General features: G+C 40.9%; 1 long non-coding RNA gene across 1 annotated transcript; it reads left to right on the plus strand.

The window, feature by feature from the left end:
* The first annotated feature begins 8709 nt into the window (after positions 1-8709).
* LOC134810666 (uncharacterized) lies at positions 8710-19048 on the plus strand. Its single transcript, XR_010159221.1, has 2 exons — positions 8710-8847; positions 18486-19048. It is a non-coding gene; the product is annotated as an uncharacterized LOC134810666 (long non-coding RNA).
* The last annotated feature ends 364 nt before the right edge of the window (positions 19049-19412 follow it).

Here is a 19412-nt window from a genome sequence, read left to right on the forward strand (position 1 = left end):
AAATCCAAGAGGCCTCTGCTGTGATTCACCTATGTGGGCCTGCCAAAGGCTCCAAACAGCATTCCTATCTGCCCCTTACACCTCAAGCACCATTGGATCTGCTGGGTCATATGACCCAAGTGGCAGAGCAGCTTGCACAATAGCCTGGACCTGTTGCAGAGCCTTCTTCTGATCTGGACCCCACTCAAAACTGGCAGCCTTTCAGGTCACTCAATAAATGGGCCAGAGTCACACACCCAAATGAGGATAGTGTTGCCTCTAACCCACTAGGCATTGGGCCTCTTTCTTGGTTGTAAGAAGGGCCAAATGCAGCAACTTATCCTTCACCTCAGAAGGAATATCTTGACAGGTCCCATCCAACTAGACCCGTACAAATTTTACTGAGGTAGAAGATCCCTGAATTTTAGTTGGATTTATTTCCCATCCTCTAGCACACAAATGTCTCACCAATAAGTCCAGTGTGTTTGCTACTTCTTGCTCACTGGATGCAATCAGCATAATGTCATCAATGTAATGGACCAGTGTGATATCTTGTGGAAGCAAAACGTGATCAAGGTCTCTCCAAATAAGATTATGACACAAAGCCGGAAAGTTGATATACCCCTGAGGTAAGACAGCCAAGGTATATTGCTGGCCTTGCCAGCCGAAGGCAGATTGCTTCTGGTGGGCCTTATGGACAGGAATGGAGAAAAAGGCATTTGCCAAGTCAATGGCTGCATACAAGGTACAAGGATATGCGTTAATTCGCTCAAGCAATGAAACCGCATCTGGTACAGCAGCTGCAATTGGAGTAACCCCTTGATTAAGCTTACAATAATCTACTGCCATTTTCCAAGATCCATCTGTCTTCTGCACAGGCCAAATAGGAGAGTTGAACGGAGATGTGGTGGGAACCACCACCCCCGCATCTTTTAAATCCTTGATGGTGGCACTAATCTCCACAATCCCTTCAGGGATGTGATATTGTTTGGGTACCAGTAGAGTGGGGCACTGCTGAAAAGATACCCCAAAAATGTGGCAGTGACTTTGGAACTGGGTAACAGGCAGAAGTTGGAACAGTTTGGAGGGCTCAGAAGAAGCCAAGAAAATGTGGGAAAGTTTGGAACTCCCTAGAGACTTGTTGAATGGCTTTGACCAAAATGCTGATAATGATATGGACAATGAAATCCAGGCTGAGGTGTTCTCAGATGGAGATGAAGAACTTGTTGGGAACTGGAGCAAAGGTGACTCTTGTTATGTTTTAGCAAAGAGACTGATGGCATTTTGCCCCTGCCCTAGAGACTTGTGAAACTTTAAACTTGAGAGAGATGATTTAGGGTATCTGGCAGAAGAAATTTCCAGGCAACAAAGCATTCAAGCGGTGACTTGGGTGCTGTTAAAGGTATTCAGTTTCAAAAGGGAAACAGAGCATAAAAGTTTGGAAAATTTGCAGCCTGACAATGCAATAGAAAAGAAAATCTCATTGGTATTAGTTATTCTTTAACTGTTTGGTAGAATTGAGCAGTGTAGCCATCAGGTCCTGGGCTTTCACTGGATCAGAGATTTTCTATTATGGCTTTAATCTTGTTACTCATTATTGAAATCCTCATATTTTCTATTTCTTCATGGTTCAATATTGGTATATGTTGGTTGAATGTGTCCAGGAAGTTTTCCATTTTTTTCTAGGTTTCCCAATTTATTGGTGTGTAGTTGTTGATAATATTCTCTAATGCTTCTTTGTATTCCTAGGTATTAGTTGTTAAGTCTCCTTTTCTGTTTCTGACTTTGTCTATTTTCTTTCTTCCCTCTGTTGGTCTAGCTAAAGGTTTGTCAATTTTGTTGGTCATTTCAAAAAACCAACTTTATGTTTCATCGATCTTTGGTATTTTTGTAGCCTCATTTTCATTTATTTCTGCTCTAATTTTTATTAAATATTTTCTTCTGATAAATTTGGGTTGGGTTTGTTCTTGAATTTCTAGTTCCGGGAAGTGCATAATTAGGTTGTTTATTGAAGTCTTTCCTTTTTTTTTTTGAGACGGAGTCTTGCTCTGCCACCCAGGCTGGAGTTCAGTGGCACGATGGTGGCTCACTGCAATCTCCACCTCCAGGGTTCAAGCGATTCTCCTGCCTCAGCCTCCCTAGTAGCTGGGATTACAGGCGTCTGCAACCACGTCCAGTTAATTTTTTTATTTTTAGTAGAGACAGAGTTTCTCCATGTTGGCTGGTCTCAAACTCTTGACCTCAAATGATGCACCCACCTTGGCCACCCAAAGTGCTGGGATTACGGGCGTGAACCACCACGCTCGACCTTTCTTCTTTTTTGATGTGGGTGTTTATTGTTATAAACTTCCCTCTTGGCACTATTTTTGCTGTATTCCACAGATTATGGTATTTTGCATTCTTGTATCTTGCATTATTAGTAATTTTGTATTTGTAATAATTTCTAATTTCTTCATTGACCCATTGATTATTTAGGAGCATATTATTTAATTTCTATGTCCTTGTGTAGTTTCCAAGATTCCTCCTGTTATTGATCTCTAGTTTTATTCCATTGTGGTCAGAAAAGATAATTTATATGATTTTGACTTCTGGATTTGCTGAGACTTGTTTTGTGGCCTCACAATGGTCTATTCTAGAGAATGTTTCATGTGCTGATGAGAAGAATGTGTATTCTGAAGTGTTTGGCTGAAATATTCTATAAATGTCAGGCCTATTTGGTCTCATGTGGAATTTAATGCTGATTATTTCTTTGTTAATTTTCTATCTGGAAGATCTGTCCATTACTGAGAGTAGGGTATTGAAATTCTCTACTATTATTATTGTTTTACACTCTCCCTCTCCTTTTAGATCTATTAATGTTTTCTTTATATACTGGGGTGCACCTGTGTTGGGTGCATATTTATAATTGCTCTAACCTTTTGATGAATCAACACCTTTGTTATTACGTAGTTACCCTTCTTTGCCTATTCTTATAGTCTTCGACTTGTAGTCTATCTTATCTGATGAAAGGATAGCTACTCCTACTCTTTCTTGGTTTGGATTTACATAGAATATCTTTTCCTATTCTCTCCCTTCCAGTCTATGTGTCTTTATAGGTGAAGAGGATTTTTTTTTTTAAGACAGCATATACTTGGGTTTCTTTCTGTATCCATTCAGTAACTCTTTATCTTTTAATTGGAGAATTTAGTCTATTTACATTCAGTGTTATTACTGACAGGTAAGAACTTATTACTGCCATTTTGTTACCTCTTTTCTCGTTGTTTTGTAACTCTTCTCTTCCTTTCTTACCACTTAACCTTTGTTTCTCTAGTAGTATGGTTTAATTTGTAATTTTTTATTTTTAGTGTATTTCTTGAAGGTTTTTGATTTGTGGTTACCATGAGGCTTACAAAAACATTTAAGATATAACATATTATTTTGAACAGCTGCTTGTTGATCACAGAGAAAAGAATAAAAACAATCAAACAGAGAAAAAACTTCCAAACTCTAGTCTTTAACTCCATCCCCCAACATTTTCACTTTCTGTCATCTCAATTTACATGCTTATACTGCCTGTCTCTTAACAGGTTGCTGTAGCTATTGTAATTTTTGATAGATTTGTCTTTTAGTCTTCATTCTAGAGTTATAAGTGGATTGCATACCACAATTACAGTGTTATAGTATTCTGAGTTTGTCTGTGTACTTACTATTTTTCTTTCTTTTTAAAATATTTAAATTTTTTTAAAGTTTTAAAATATTGACTTAATAATTGTTCATTATGGGGTACAAAGTGATGTTGTAATACATGTAATGTATAATGATCAGATTAAGGTAATTAGCATATTCATCATCTCACATACTTATCACTTCTTTGTGTTTGGAAATTCAATATCCTCTTTCTAGCTATTTGAAACTGTGTATTATTGTTAACTAACTATAGTCACCCTACAGTGCCATAGAACACAATAACTATTCCTCTTATCTAGCTGTAATTTGTGTCCTTTAATAGATCTCTCCATGTCACCCCCTTCCCTCTAACCTTTTCTGCCTCTAGTATCCTCTGTTCTATGAGATCATCTTTTTTTTTTCAGTTTCTACATATGAGTAAGAATATGTGGTGTTTAACTTTCTGTTCCTAATTTATCCCACTTCACATAATATCCTCCAGTTTCATCCATGTTGCCATGAATGTCAGAATTTTATTCTTTTTTATGGCTGAATGGTATTCCATTATGTATATATGACACATTTTCTTTATCCATTCATCTGCTGGACACCTAGGTTGATTCCATATCTTGCCTATTGTGAATTTAGTGCTGCAAAACACATGGGGGTGCAGATATGTTTTTGATGTACTGATTTCCTTCTTCTTGGATAAATGCCCAGTAGAGAGCTGGATCATATGGAATTCTTTTTTTTTTTTTTTTTTGAGACAATGTCTCGCTCTATCACCCAGGCTGGAGTGCAGGGGCACGATCTCGGCTCACTGCAACTTCTGCCTCCCGGGTTCAAGTGATTCTCCTGCCTCAGCCTCCCGAGTAGATGGGATTACAAGCGCTCACCACCACGTCTGGCTAATTTTTTATATTTTTAATAGAGACGGAGTTTCTCCATGTTGGCCAGGCTGGTCTCGAACCCTTGACCTCAAGTGATCCACCCGCCTCAGCCTCCCAAAGTGCTGGGATCACAGGAGTGAGCCACCGTGCCTGGCCCCTATTTGTAGCTTTTAAAGGAAACTCTATACTGTTTTTCATAGTGGCTGTACTAATTCACATTCCTACCAACAATGTATAAGAATTCACTTTTCTCTACACCCTTGCTAGCATTTATTTTTTGTATTTTTGATAATAGCCATCCTAACCAGGGTGAGATCATATCTGACTGTGGTTTTGATTTGCATTTCCCTGATGATTAGTGATGTTGCTGAGCATTTAAAAAATATATTTCTTGGCCATATATAGGTCCTATTTTGAAAAATGTCTATTAAGATCATTTGCTGATTTTTAAACCAGATTATTTATTTGCTGTTTAAACGCTTGAGTTCCTTGTATATTCTGGATATTAGTCTCCTGTCAGATGAGTACTTGGCAAATATTTTCTCCCATCCTGTGTGTTGTCTTTTCATTTTGTCAACTATTTCCTTTGCTGTGCAGAGAGGCTTTTTAGTTTGCTATAATCCATTTGTTTATTTTTGCTTTTTTGCCTGTGCATTTTTTTTTTTTTAAAGATGGAGTTTCGCTCTTGTTGCCCAGGCTGGAGTGCAATGGCGCGATCTCGGCTCACTGCAACCTCTGTCTCCCGGGTTCTCCTGCCTCAGCCTCCCGAGTAGTTGGGACTACAGGCATGCGCCACCATGCCTGGCTAATTTTGTATTTTTAGTAGAGACAGGGTTTCTCCATGTTGGTCAGGCTGGTCTTGAACTCCCGACCTCTGGTGATCCGCCTGCTTCGGCCTCCCAAAGTGTTGGGATTACAGGCATGAGCCACCACGCCCAGGCTTGCCTGTGCTTTTGAGGTCTTATAAAATCTTTTTTCCAGACCAATGTCCTGAAGCATCTCTCCTGTGTTTTCTTCTGACAGTTTTATCATTTTGAGTCTTACATTTGTACATAGGTATGTATATACATCAATCAGACAAGAGAAAGAAATAAAAGGCACCCAAATCGGTAAAGAGGAAGTCAAACTATCACTGTTTGCTGATGGCATGACTGTATATCTAGAAAACCCTAAATATATGTACATACAATAGAATATTATTATGTCTTCTTGGGTCCTTTGTTGAAAATCACTTGGCTGTAAATGCATGGATATATTTCTGAGCTCTCTAACCTGTTGCATTGGTGCATTTGTCTGTTTTTAAGCCGGGACCATGATTTTTGGTTACTGTGAGTTTGTAGCATATTATTCTGAAGTCAGGCAGAAGAATGATGGTGGTATTTTGGTGGGAATTGCATTGAATTGGTAGATTGCTTTTGGCAGTATGGTCATTTTCACAATATTGATTCCACCCATCTATGAGCATTGGATGTGTTTCCATTTGCTTGTGTCATCTGATTTCCTGCAGCAGTGTTTTGTAGTTTTCCTTGTAGAGGTCTTTCACCTTCTTCGTTAAGTATATTCCTAAGTATTTTTTTATTTGTAAAAGTGGCTGAGTTCTCGATTTGATTCTCAGCTTGGTCACTGCTAGTATATAGCAGAGCTGCTGATTTGTGTACATTAATTTTGTATCCTGAAACTTCACTGAATTCATTTACCATTTCTAGGAGCTTTCTGGATGAGTCTTTAGGGTTTACCCATTAACCATTCCTACCTCCCTCCTGCCCCTCGCTACCTTTCCCAGCCTCTGGTAATCATCCTTCTATTCTCTATCTCCGTAAGTTAAATTATTTTGATTTTTAGGTTCTACAAATTGGTAAGAACATGCAATGTTTGTCTTTCTATTTAACAGAATTTTAAAAATGTATGCAAATCAAATTTCATCTTTTGTTTTTTGAGACAGGGTCGGTCTTGCTCTGTTGCCCAGGCTGGAGCGTGTGGCATGATTATAGCCCACTGTAGCGTCCACTTTCTGGGCTCAAGCAATCCTCCCACCTCAGCCTCCCAGGTGGCTGAGACTACAGGAGTGTGCCACCACGCCTGGCTAATTTTTGTAGAGATGAGGTTTTGCTATGTTGCCCAGGCTGGATATTTCATCTTTAACTTGTGAGGCTTTTGTTGTTTTCTCAGCAGATCAAATATTTATTTGCTGATTCCCCCTAGAGGCACATTGAGTTGCCCAAAGATTAGACTGGGTCACCCATGAGGTCTCAGTCATATTCTTCATTAGAAATTGTTTTTTTTTTGGCCTCTAACAGAGAAATGTGGGAGGAATGAGTTCCTAAATTGAATGTCAAAGTTCTTAGGTAACCCCTATACCCCCAATTCCCAAAAATGGTGTCTTGACAGCTGATGCATTAGAAGTTACAGTGTTTATTTTGTTTTCTTTCTTCCTTGTTTTCCCTTGAATATAGATGCCTAACGGTTCAGATGACACTTGGTTCCCCAAATTGTACAACACACATGAATCTAGTTCATGTTGTTTCATTGAAACACAAGCTCAAAACTCTGTCCTGTGTATTATACACTCACCAAAGACAGACATGTAGAAGATATTTCTTAGAGTGGCCGTTGCAAATAGTAATCATGGTTTTGTTATTTCAATGGAATGCTATGTTCACCTTTCTTCACCTTTCTGTTCTGTATGTTATAAACTCTCCAAAGACAAATGTATAAAATAAGTTTCTAAGCATGTTACTTGTGGGTATGAATCAAGACAGTGTTTTTTCAGTAAAATACTGTGTTGACTCTGCTGCCTGTTTCACACTGTCGAAATACACATGTATAAAAGATATTTCTAAGAATGCTCATTGGAGGAATACATTTTTTAGACATTAATATTTTATACAGCCCTTCCCATTGATTTTTGCATCCCCCCACAAGCCATCCATCCCAACCAGAACATTGTCCCTGACAGCGACAAAAGAAGACAGTACCTGATGGGGGGGCTTTGGTAGATGGGACATCTACTCTACCAAAGGGTGGTCAAAGTAGGTTTGGCAGGAGAAGAAGGCACTTCCATGGTTTGACAGTCACCTGAGGCAGGGGTCCTAGGAACTGCAAAAGTATCTTCTTGAGGCATTATCTGCCACTATCCCTGCTGGCCCATCAGGAGGACCCATTGGACCCTGGCATGTGTGTGTTATGTGCATATGCACTCTTTTTTTTTTCGAGATGAAGTCTCACTCTGTTGCCCAGGCTGGAGTGCAGTGGTGCTATCTCAGCTCACTGCAACCTCCATCTCCCAGGTTCAAGCGATTCTCCTGCCTCAGCCTCCCAAGTAGCTGGGATTACAGGCGCATGCCACTACGCCCAACTAATTTTTGTATTTTTAGTAGAGATGGGGTTTTGCTGTGTTGGCCAGGCTGGTCTCGAACTCCAGACCTCATGTGATCTGCCTGCCTTGGCCTCCCCAAGTGCTGGGATATACAGGCGTGAGCCACCGCGCCCAGCCTGCATTTTTGTTTATCCTCTTTGTAAGTGGTGAAACCGTGCTTTCTGCAGGCACTGTAGATCTTCACCTCAGCCTGGCAACTCGAAGGCCTGCACTGATCACCAGGACCAGTGCAGGCCATGGACCTGGGTCCTAGGCCCTAGGTTTTCTGAGCATTACTGCCAATCTTCAGGAGACTCGTGCATGTGCAGCTCACTTCTGCCAGATCCATCTGCACCTGCACCTAAAGTGCTGCGTCAGCTTAGCCAGATCTCCAGATCCCCAGCTCATCAAACTATCCACCCCCTCCCTAAAGATATTTGTATCAGGATATTTCTAACAGTGCCACTTGTGTGAAAAGATCAGGTTTCAGTTGTTGCTTTGTAACACTGTTTTCATAGATCTGTGCTTCATGGTATCTGCTCTGTCAATATAGATGTATAAAAGAAGAGTCTCAGAATGTGATTTGCAAGAATGAATCAAGATCAGGTTATTTCTGGGAAAACCGTATTGGGCACTCTGTGCTGCGTGCTCTACATGCTAATAAGCTATGTGTGAAAGTTGTGAATACGAATTCTTGATGTGAATATCAGTCAGGATGTGCAATTGCTCTGAAACACTGTGCCTCGGGTTACAGACACTCTAATGACATAATGACATGTATAAACACATCTCCAAGAGTGCTCTAAGTGAGGTTTCTTTCTTTTTTTTTTTTTGAGACAGAGTCTTGCTCTGTCGCCCAGGCTGAAATGCAGTGGCGCAATCTCGGCTCACTGCAAGCTCCGCCTCCCGGGTTCATGCCATTCTCCTGCCTCAGCCTCTCCAGTAGCTGGAACTACAGGCGCCCGCCACCACGCCCGGGTAATTTTTTGTATTTTTAGTAGAGACGGGGTTTCACTGTGTTAGCCAGGATTGTCTCGATCTCCTGACCTCGTGATCTGCCTGCCTCGGCCTCCCAAAGTGCTGGGATTACAGGTGTGAGCCACTGCGCCCGGCCCTAAGCGAGGTTTCTAAATGTAATTATGTGACTGCATGAAGATAGTGTTGTGTTTTGTTTTGTTTTGTTTTGTTTTTGAGATAGAGTCTTACTCTGTCCCCCAAGCTGGAGTACAGTGGCACGATCTTGGCTCACTGCCACCTCCATCTCCCGGGTTCAAGCAATTCTCCTGCCTCAGCCTCGTGAGTAACTGGGATTACAGGTGTGCACCACCATGCCTGGCTAATTTTTTTGTATTTTTAGTAGAAATGGGGTTTCACTACATTGGCCAGGCTGGTTTTGAACTCCTGACCTCAAGTGATCCGCCCACCTCAGCCTCCCAAAGTGCTGGGATTACAGGCGTGAGCCACCGTGCCTGGCCCGTTATCGTTATTTTGTGAAATACTATGTTTATCACACTGTGCTGCATGTTATGTATTTTCTAAAAGAGACATCTGTTAAAGATATGTCTAATATGCTAGTTGTGTGTAGCATATTAGACACATCTATTTTTGTGAAACCCTATATTCACCAATATAAAGATGCGTCTAATATGCTAATTAATCAGCATATTATTTTTTGTCTGAAAGATTTGTACTCACCCATCTCTACTGCATGTATACACTCCCCATAGATGTGTGAGAGACGATTCTAAGGTTTTCTTTTTTGAGGTGGAGTCTCGTTTTGTCACCCAGGCTGGAGTGCAGTGGCACAATCTTGGCTCGCTACAACCTCCACCTCCTGGGTTCAAGCAATTCTCCCTGCCTCAGCCTCCCAAGAAGCTGGGATTACAGGCACCCACCAAAATCCCCACCACCACACTGAGCTAATTTTTTGTATTTTTAGTGGAGACAGGGTTTCGCCATGTTGGCCAGGCTTGTCTTGAACTCCTGACCTCAGGTGATCCATCTGCCTTGGCCTCCCAAAGTGCTGGGATTACAGGCGTGAGCCACCACGCCCAGCCATAAGGTTTCCTTTTATATGAACGAATCAAGACACCGTTCTTTCTGTATAATACTGGGTTCACCACTCTGCTGTATGATATACACTCCCTAAAGAGACATGAGCAAAAGATGTTTATAAGAATGTTGGCTCCCGAATGAGTCAAGATAGTGTCACTTGTGTGAATCACTCTCTTTAGCACTCAGAGGTGCATGTTATATGTTCTGTAAACAGACATGTTTAAAATATATTTCTAACAGCGTTTAGTAACACTACTCTAAAATCAGGATAGTTTTATTCCTGTTACTTGTATAAATGAATCAGATAAATCAAGATAGTGTTATTTGTGTGAAACACAATGTTTACCACCTGTGATGTATGTTATACATGCACATATTAAAAATACATGTTTTTCTGTAAAGAAACATGTATAACATATATTTCTAAGAATTCTTTTTCCTTAATGAATCAGGATACTGTTCTGTATAATACTGAGGACATTCTGTGCTTAGAGAGAGAGAGAGATAAAAGTTGTTTCTAAGATTGCTAGTTATGTGAACGAATCAGGATAGTGGTATTTTCGTGAAACCCTACATTCACCGATTTGTACTTCAAATGTAAAAGATGATTGTAAGAAGGCTACTGGCCTGAATGAATCAGATTAGTCTCATTTCCTAGAATTGCTATGTCCAGCACCCTGAGTTGCATGTTATTCCTTCTTTAAAAAGATGTTTATAAGAATGCTTGCTCTGTGGATGAATGAGGACAGGGTTATTTCTGTGAAACACTGTGTTCAACAAATCAGTGCTGCAGACCCCGCCTCCAACACTGGGGATTATAATTTGACATGAGATTTGGTGGAGACACTGATATGGTTTGGCTCTGTGTCCCCACCCAAATCTTATCTCGATTTATAATCCCCATATGTCAAGGGAGGATCCTGGTGGGAGGTGATTCAGTCATGAGGGTTGTTTCTGCCATGCTGTTCTTGTGACAGAGTTCTCACGAGATCAGGCCGATAAGTGGCACCTCTCCCTTCTCACTCTCTCTCCTGCCACCACGTAAGACGTGCCTTGCTTTACCTTCACCTTCCGCCATGATTGTAAGTTTCCTGAGACCTCTAGAGCCATACAGAACTGTGTGTCCATTAAACCTCCTTTCTTTTCTTTTTTTTAAACCAATGAAACCATTTTATTACTGTTAATCAGTTACTTAGAAATCACTTTTACCAGAGTTTAGATTACTAACACCTTAGGAAGACCATTCTCTCCTTTTTCATTATTATTTCTCAAAAGAGAGAATGTTTCTGGTATTCCTGAAATGAGTATGTTGAGAAAATCTTTGCATTATCAGTATCATTTAAACAATGTTGAAGTCTGGGGAAAAATAAATTTTTTCCAAGGCTACACACATATCTATTCTTTGAATACAGGAAACTGAATGTGCAAATCCAGACAGGTGCAGAATTTTCACTGAGAGTCTAAGAAGGGATGAGTGTGTTATTGTGAATGGACTCTATAGACAGTATCAATTCCTTCACTTTCAGGCACCATCTCTCAGTGTGAGATCTCAGAGTCCCAGAAATCCAGTGCTGTTTCTTTGGGCTTTGTTCCTTGCTTCTTTCTTGCTTTTTTTTTTTTTTAATTATTATACTTTAAATTCTGGGATACACGTTCAGAACGTGCAGGTTTGTTACAAAGGTATACACAGGCCATGGTGTAAACGTCCTTTCTTTATAAATTACTCAGTCTCAGGTAGTATCTTTATAGCAGTGTGAGAATGGACTAATACAGACATAGATCCAAAGCATATCAAGCACTCTGTGCTATATGCCCTCTAAAAGCCATGTATAAAAGCTATTTCTAAGAGCGCTAGTGGCATGAATGAATCAAGACAGTGTTACTGTGGTATTTCTGTGAACACATTGTCCACCACTCTGCCCTACATGTTATAGACTCTCTATATACATAGCGTGAATATGATTTTAAAAGCTCTTCTTACCTGAATAAATTAGGATAATGTTTCTTCTGTCTATCCTTGGGTTCACCAGTCTATGCAGCATGTTACATGCTCTCCAAAGAGACACGTACGTACAAAATATAAGAATACTTGTGTGAATGAATCACAGTCGTGTTTTTAGTGAAATGCTTTGTTCAGCAGTCTATACCATAGGTTATCCAATATCTATTGAGTCATTTAAAAGATTTTTCAAAGTGTTCTATTTGCATTAATGAATGAGGATAATCTGTGAAGCACTCTGTTCAGCACGCTGTTCTGCACATTATATTCTCTCCATAGACGTAAGTGTAAATGATGATTCTAAGAGCTCTTTTTCCCTGAGTGAGTCAGAATATACTGTTTTGTCTGCCTAACACTGGGTTTCCTACTCTGTGCTGCATTTATACACTCTCATTTAAAAAATGTTTCTAAAGCTGCTGATTGCATGAAAGAATTCAGGTAGTTATATATGTGAAACACTGTGTTCAGCACCTGCCACATGTCACACACGCTTTAAAGACACATATATAAGCATGTTTCTAACAATGCTATTTGCTTAATGAGGATAATATTATTTCTGCAAAACACCGTGTATTAGTTTTCTAGGGCTGACATAACAAAATATAATTTACTGGGAGACTTACACAAGAGAAATTAATATTCTCACAGGTCAGGAGGATAGAGGTTCAAGTGTTGGCAGGTCTGATTTCTCCTGAGTCTTCTCTTACGGGCTTGCAGATGGCTGTGTTATCACCGTGTCCTCACGTGGCCTTTCTTCTGTGCAGGTGCACCCTTGGTATCTCTTCTTCTAAAAGGACACCAAATAGATTAGGCTTCTATGGCATCATTTTAACTTATTCACCCCTTTAAAGACATTACCTTCAAAATTCAGTTACACCCTGAGGTACTGGGGTTTGGGATCTCAACATAGACATTGTATGGAGACACAATTCATTCCATAGCATTCTACCTACTGGGCACCCAAATATATGGTCTTATCATATGCAAAATAAATTTACCTCATTTCAAAACCCCAAAGTATCAGCCCATTTCAACATCAAATCTATGTCCAAAATCTTATCAGAATATCTAAATCTAGCGTGGGTGAGACTCACTCAGAACATCTAAATCTAGTGTGGATGATGTCTCCTGGGGAGAAATTCCTTTCCAGGTATAAACCTGTGAAATCAGGCAAGTTATCTGCTTTCAAAATACAGTGCTGGGACAGGCATAAGACAGACATTCCCATTCCAAAAGACAGAAATTGGAAGGAAGAGAGAGGCCATGAGTCTCAAGCAACTCCAAAACCTGTCAGAAAATGTCGTTAGCTTTTAAGACTCAAGAATAATTATCTTTGGTTTGATCTTGTGTCTTCTGAGCACACTGTGGTTGCAGTCCCACCTTTCTGGCCCAGTGGGGAGGAAGCTTTGCCTCTGTGACAATGGGCAGCAATCCTGCTCCCGTCACCCTGGTTGGCAACCCTCCCAGGAGAGCCCAGGGCAACGCCCCCAACCCCAAAGCCTGAATGACAGCCCTGCCCTGAGGACCTAGATGGTATTGACCTGGACTGCTGAATCCAAGGAGGTGACAACCTCAACCCCTTGTTCTGTGCTCTCTTTGCTTGTGATGGTAGTTGAAGCCCTGCCAATCTCAGAATCACTTTCAGAGTCATTCCTTTCTTTGCTTGAAAGATAACACATGTTCACAACTCTAGCGTTCCCTCCTGTACAATCCCAGAACTCTGACATTCGTCTTTCATTGTGTACCATCTCTGTCCTCTTTGGTCCAAGCTTTCAATGTATCTGCTGGTATAGCCCCATCCCTCTCCTGCTTCTGCTGAGATGGCTACGCAGATCTATGAGTCACACCCATAATCTCATTACTGGGCGATTTTCCAGCAACGTTCTTGGTGTTCTTTTCAGAAATCACTTTATTTTTTTTCTGAAATATGAGTAGTCTCATAATATTCCAAGTCTTCAAGTTCTAGTTCCTTTTTGCTTAATAACACCTTCAATTTATCTATTTTCTCCCACATTTTATTATAAGCAGTAAGGAGAAATCAAGCCAGACTTCTAATACTTTGCTCAGAAATCTCCTAAGTCAGCTAAATATCCAAGTTTATCACAAATTCTACTTTCCACAAAGTGCTAGGGCACAATTCAACCAAGCCTTCACCACTTTATGTAACAAGGTTGGCCTTTATTCTCCAGCAAGATACTCATCTTTTCCACTTGAGGTCTCATCGGAATGGTTTTTACCATCCACATTTCTACCAGCAATCTCTTCAGGGTAATCTGCGCTTTCTAGCAGGTACCTCAAAACTCTTCTAACCCCCACCCATTACCCAGTTCCAAAGCTACTTCCACATTTTTAGAACTTTGTTACAGCCGCACTCTGCCTCCCAGTACCAAAATCAGCATGAGTTTGCCAGCATCACTTTAACAAAACACCATACCCTGGGAGACTTCAACAGCAGAAGTTCATTTTTCACAGTTCTGGAGCCTGGAAGTCTAAGATAAAGGTGATGACATATTTGGTTTCTCCTGAGTCCTCTTTTCCTTGCTTGCAGATGGCCACTTTATCATTCTGTCCCCACATGGCTCCTTTTCTGTACATGCTAACTCCTGGTGTCTCTTTCTGTTCTGATAAGGACACCTGTCCTATTGGATTAGGGCTCTACCCTCATTGCTTTTTTTTTTTTGTGAGACAGGGTCCTGCTCGGTCGCCCAGGAGAGAGTGCAGTGGTGAGATCGTGGCTCACAGCAGCCTCGACCTCATGGGCTCCAGCAATCTTCCTACCTCAACGGCCCAAGTAGCTGGGACCATAAGCATGTGCCACCAGGCCTGGCTGCCTCGTTTTAACTTAATCATCTCTTTACAAACTTATTTCTAAATATGGTTATACCGTTTTTGTTGTTGTTGATTTTTTTTTTTTTTTTTTTTTTTTTGAGATAGAGTCTTACTCTGTAGCCCAGGCTGGAGTGCAGTGGCACCATCTCTGCTCACTGCAACCTCCACCTCCCAGGTTCAAGCAATTCTCCTGCCTCAGCCTCTCAAGTAGCTTGGATTACAGGCGCCCACCACCACGCCCAGCTAATTTTTGTATTTTAATAGAGACGGGGTTTCACCATGTGGGCCAGGCTGGTCTCGAATTCCTGACCTCAGGTAATCTGCCTGCATCGGCCTCCCAAAGTGCTAGCATTACAGGCATGAGCCACCACGCCCAGCCAGTATGGTTACATCTAAATATGGTTACATCCTGATCCCCTGGGGCTTGGGACTTAATATGAATTTTGTGGGGGTGCACAATTGAGCCCATAACACACTGTATTTCCATCTGTTGTGCCTGTTATGTACTCTAAAGAGACGTGCATAAATCACGTTTATGAGAATGCTTGCTGTGGGGACCAAACATGAATCGAGTGTTTTGATGTGACACACTCTGTTCAGTATGGGCTGAATAGTATGTAAGGACACATGTTCATACCTGTAATCCCAGCACTTTGGGAGGCTGAGGTGGGTGGATTGCCTGAGTCCAGGAGTTTGAGACCAGCCTGGGCAATGTGGTGAAACCCCATCTCTACAAAAAATACAAAATTTAGCCAGGTGTGGTGGTGCATGCCTATAGTCCCAGTGACTTGGGAGGCTGACGTGGGAGGATCACCTGAGCCTGGGAGGTGGAGGCTGTAGTGAGCCAAGATCATAACACTGCACTCCAGCCTGGGTGACAGAGTGAGACCTGTTTTTTAAAAAACAAAAGACATGTGTATGATGGTAATTCTTTTTCTTTTCTTTTTCTTTTTTTTTTTGAGATGGAGTCTTGCTCTGTCGCCAGGCTGGAGTGCAGTGGCACGATCTCGGCTCACTGCAACCTCCACCTCCCGGTTTCAAGTGATTCTCCTGCCTCAGCCTCCTGAGTAGCTGGGACTACAGGTGCACGCCACCAAGCCCAGCTGATTTTTTTTGTTTATTTTTATTTTTAGTAGAGATGGGGTTTCACTGTGTTAGCCAGGACGGTCTCGATCTCTTGACCTTGTTATCCGCCCACCTCAACCTCCCAAAGTGCTGGGATTACAGGCGTGATCCACCGCACCTGGCTGTACGATGGTATTTCTAAGAGCGCTAGTTGTATGAATGAATCAGTACCGTGAAGTGTCTGGAAGACTCTTTGCTACATGTTACACATTCTCTAAACAAACATGTTTAAAAGATGTTTCTAAGATTTCTACTTACCTGAATGAATCAGATACTATAATTTGTTTGAACCACTGTGTTCACCACTCCGTGCAGGCAGCTATACATTCTTTAAAGAGCCATGTGTTCAGTATTTTCTAAAGTACTCATTTTAAGTAAATCAGGGCCATTTTACATCTGAAATACTGCATTTGATAATCTGTGCTTCATGTTATATATGCGAGGGCACATGTATGAAAGTCACTTAGAGTACTGGTGGTAGGAATGGATTAGTATGCTGATATTACTGTGAAGCACGGCATTTAGTATTCCATGCTGTAGGCTATACATTCGCAACAGATAGATGCGTAAAAATATTTTGAAGATGTAACAAACCTGCACGTTGTGCACATGTACCCTAAAACTTAAAGTATAATAATAATAAAATTTAAAAAAAGACACTAGTGGATAAACTGCAGAGATCCCAAAAAAAAAAAATTTTGAAGTGTACTGTGCTAGGCCATTTTAGCACTACTATAAAGAAATACCTGACGCTGGGTAATTTATAAAGCAAAGAGAGTTTTTTTCTTTTCTTTTCTTTTCTTTTTTTTTTTTTCTGAGACAGAGTCTTGTTCTGTCGCCCAGGCTGGAGTTCAGTGGCTCAATCTCTGCTCACTGCAAACTCTGCCTCCTAAGTTCCACTGAATCTTCTGCCTCAGCCTCCCAAGTAGTTAGGATTACAGGCGTGCGCCACCATGCCCAGCTAGTTTTTATATTTTTAGTAGAGACGGGGTTTCGCCGTGTTGGCCAGGCAAAGAGGTTTAACAGGCTCACGGTTCTGCAGGCTGTGCAAGCATGGCACTAACATCTATTCAGTTTCTGGTGAGGGGCCTCAGGAAGCTTATAGTCATGGCCAGAGGTGAAGGGGGAACAGCACATCCCAGGGTGAGGGTAGGAGCAGGAGAGAGAGGGAGAAGGGGCCAAGCTCTTTTAAACAACCAGATCTCATGTGAACGCAACTCAAAAACTCACTCATTTATCATGAGGATAGCACCAAGCCACTCATGAGGCATCTGCCCCCGTGACCCAGACACTCCCCATCAGGCCCGACCTCCAACATTGGGGATCCCATTTCAACATGAGATTTGGAGGAGACAAATATCCAAACCATATGAAATATAGTTATGTGACTGAATCAGAAGAATTTTATTTCATAGAATCATGCATTCAGCACTCTTCTGCCCATTACACACTTTTTTTTTTTGTTTTTGAGATGGATTCTGTCTCTGTTGCTCAGGCTGGAGTGCAGTGGTGACGTCTTGGTTCACTGCAAACTCTGCCTCCCAGGTTCAAGCAATTCTCCTGCCTCAGTCTCCTGAATAGCTGGGACTATAGGTGCCCGCCGCCATACCACGCCTGGCTAATTTTTTATTTTTATTTTTAGTAGAGACAGGGTTTCACCATGTTGGCCAGGCTGGTCTCGAACTCCTGATCTCAGGTGACCCGCCCGCCTTGGCCTCCCAAAGTGCTAGGATTACAGGTGTCAGCCACCACGCCTGGCCCCATTATACACTTTTTAAGGAGCTGTGTAAATGTGTTTCTAAGAGCGTCAATTGAATAAATAAGTCCCATGTTACTTAACGAAGCATTTTGTTCCGTTTCCTGTGCCGCATGTTTTACACTCTCCAAAGACACATGTGTAAAGGAATTTCTAACAGGTCAACTTGTGTGGATGAATCAGTTTTATTTCTATGAAGCACTCAGTTCAGCACTCGCTGCACAGTATGCATTCTTTATGACACATGTGGAAAAGATGTTGCTAAGACTGCTATTTGTGTGCATAAACCAGCATAACGTTGTTTCTGTAAACCTCATTGTTCAGGACTATTGCTGAATGTTATACACTTCATAACATTTTATGGGTAAAAGATGTTTCTAAGCGTGCTGGTTGTGTGAATGAATCAATATACTGTCATATCTATGAAACACTACTCGCAGCTTTCTGAACTGTATTGTATAATCTCTGAAAAGAGACACATGTAAATTGTGTTTTGTTAAGAGATAATTGTGTAATGAACCAATGTTATTTTCATGAAACCATATGTACTGCTCTCTCTGTGCCATGTTATACACTGGAAATACAAATACATAAATGACATTTGTAACAATCTTATGTGGCTCAATAAATCAGTATAGTGTAATTTCTATGGCCTACATCGTATGTAAATATGCTTGTAGTAGCTCTGGTTGGGTGAATGAATAAGGATAGTGTTATTTCGATGAAACATTGTTCAGCACTTTATTGTTTATTGTACACTCTAAATACAACTGTATAAAAGATATTTAATGTGGCCTTAAACTACGCGAGCACACTTACATGTGGATTTTCTTCTGTCTCTGCCACCCCTAGACAGCAAGACCCCCCGCAAGACAGCAAGACCCAACTCTCTTCTTTCTCTTCCTCCTCATCCTACTCAACATGAAGATGACAAGGATGAAGACCTTCATGATGGTCCACTTCACTTAATGAATAGTAAATAGTAAATTTTCTCTTCCTCATGATGTTTGAAATAATATTTTCTTTTCTCTAGCTTATTTTATTGTAACAATACAGTATACTATACATACACAAAATATGTGTTAATCAACTGTTTATGTTATTGGTAAGGCTTATGGTTAACAGTGGGCTCTTAATAGCTACACTGTGGTGGAGTCAAAAGTTATATACAGAGTCTCGACTGTCTGGGGGTTTGGTGTCCCTAATCTCTGTATTGTTCAAGGGACAACCACAGTGTTATTTCTGTTAGACATGTGTCAGCACCCTATGCTGTTACTGTGACTTGCTATTTTTTTTAATCTCCCTTGTAACTGTAGGATAACTCTCTGTATAATTCTAATGAATCCCCAGTAAGTGCAAATTAAAATGGTGACCTGTATCTTTCAAGAAAATTAAATCTTTATACATGCTCATGACATCTTGTGTTTTTCATAAACCATTAAGTATATCAGAAGGTTAGTCACATATTTGATGGCTTATGTATGAAATCTCTCAATCAGTAACCAGCAGAACAGGTTCTAGTCCTCACTCTGCCACTAACTAGCTGTTTCACCATGAGTAAGTCACTCTGCTTGTTTGGATCTTCGTGTGTGAAGTGGGGAGTGTTAGGCAATAGAGCACTGCTGTGCCTGTCGGTGCCAACTTTCTCCAACTCATTATGCATAAGCTACATCAGTATGTAGGTTTTATTTCTGTTCTGGAAACTACAGCCTTTATCTCTGTATTTATACCAATCGCTTAGGTTACCAGTTAATCAGAGCCACCACTGAATGAACGTGG

The sequence above is a fragment of the Pan troglodytes genome, chromosome 7 (assembly GCF_028858775.2).
Source record: "Pan troglodytes isolate AG18354 chromosome 7, NHGRI_mPanTro3-v2.0_pri, whole genome shotgun sequence".
NCBI classification, from domain to species: Eukaryota; Metazoa; Chordata; class Mammalia; order Primates; family Hominidae; genus Pan; species Pan troglodytes.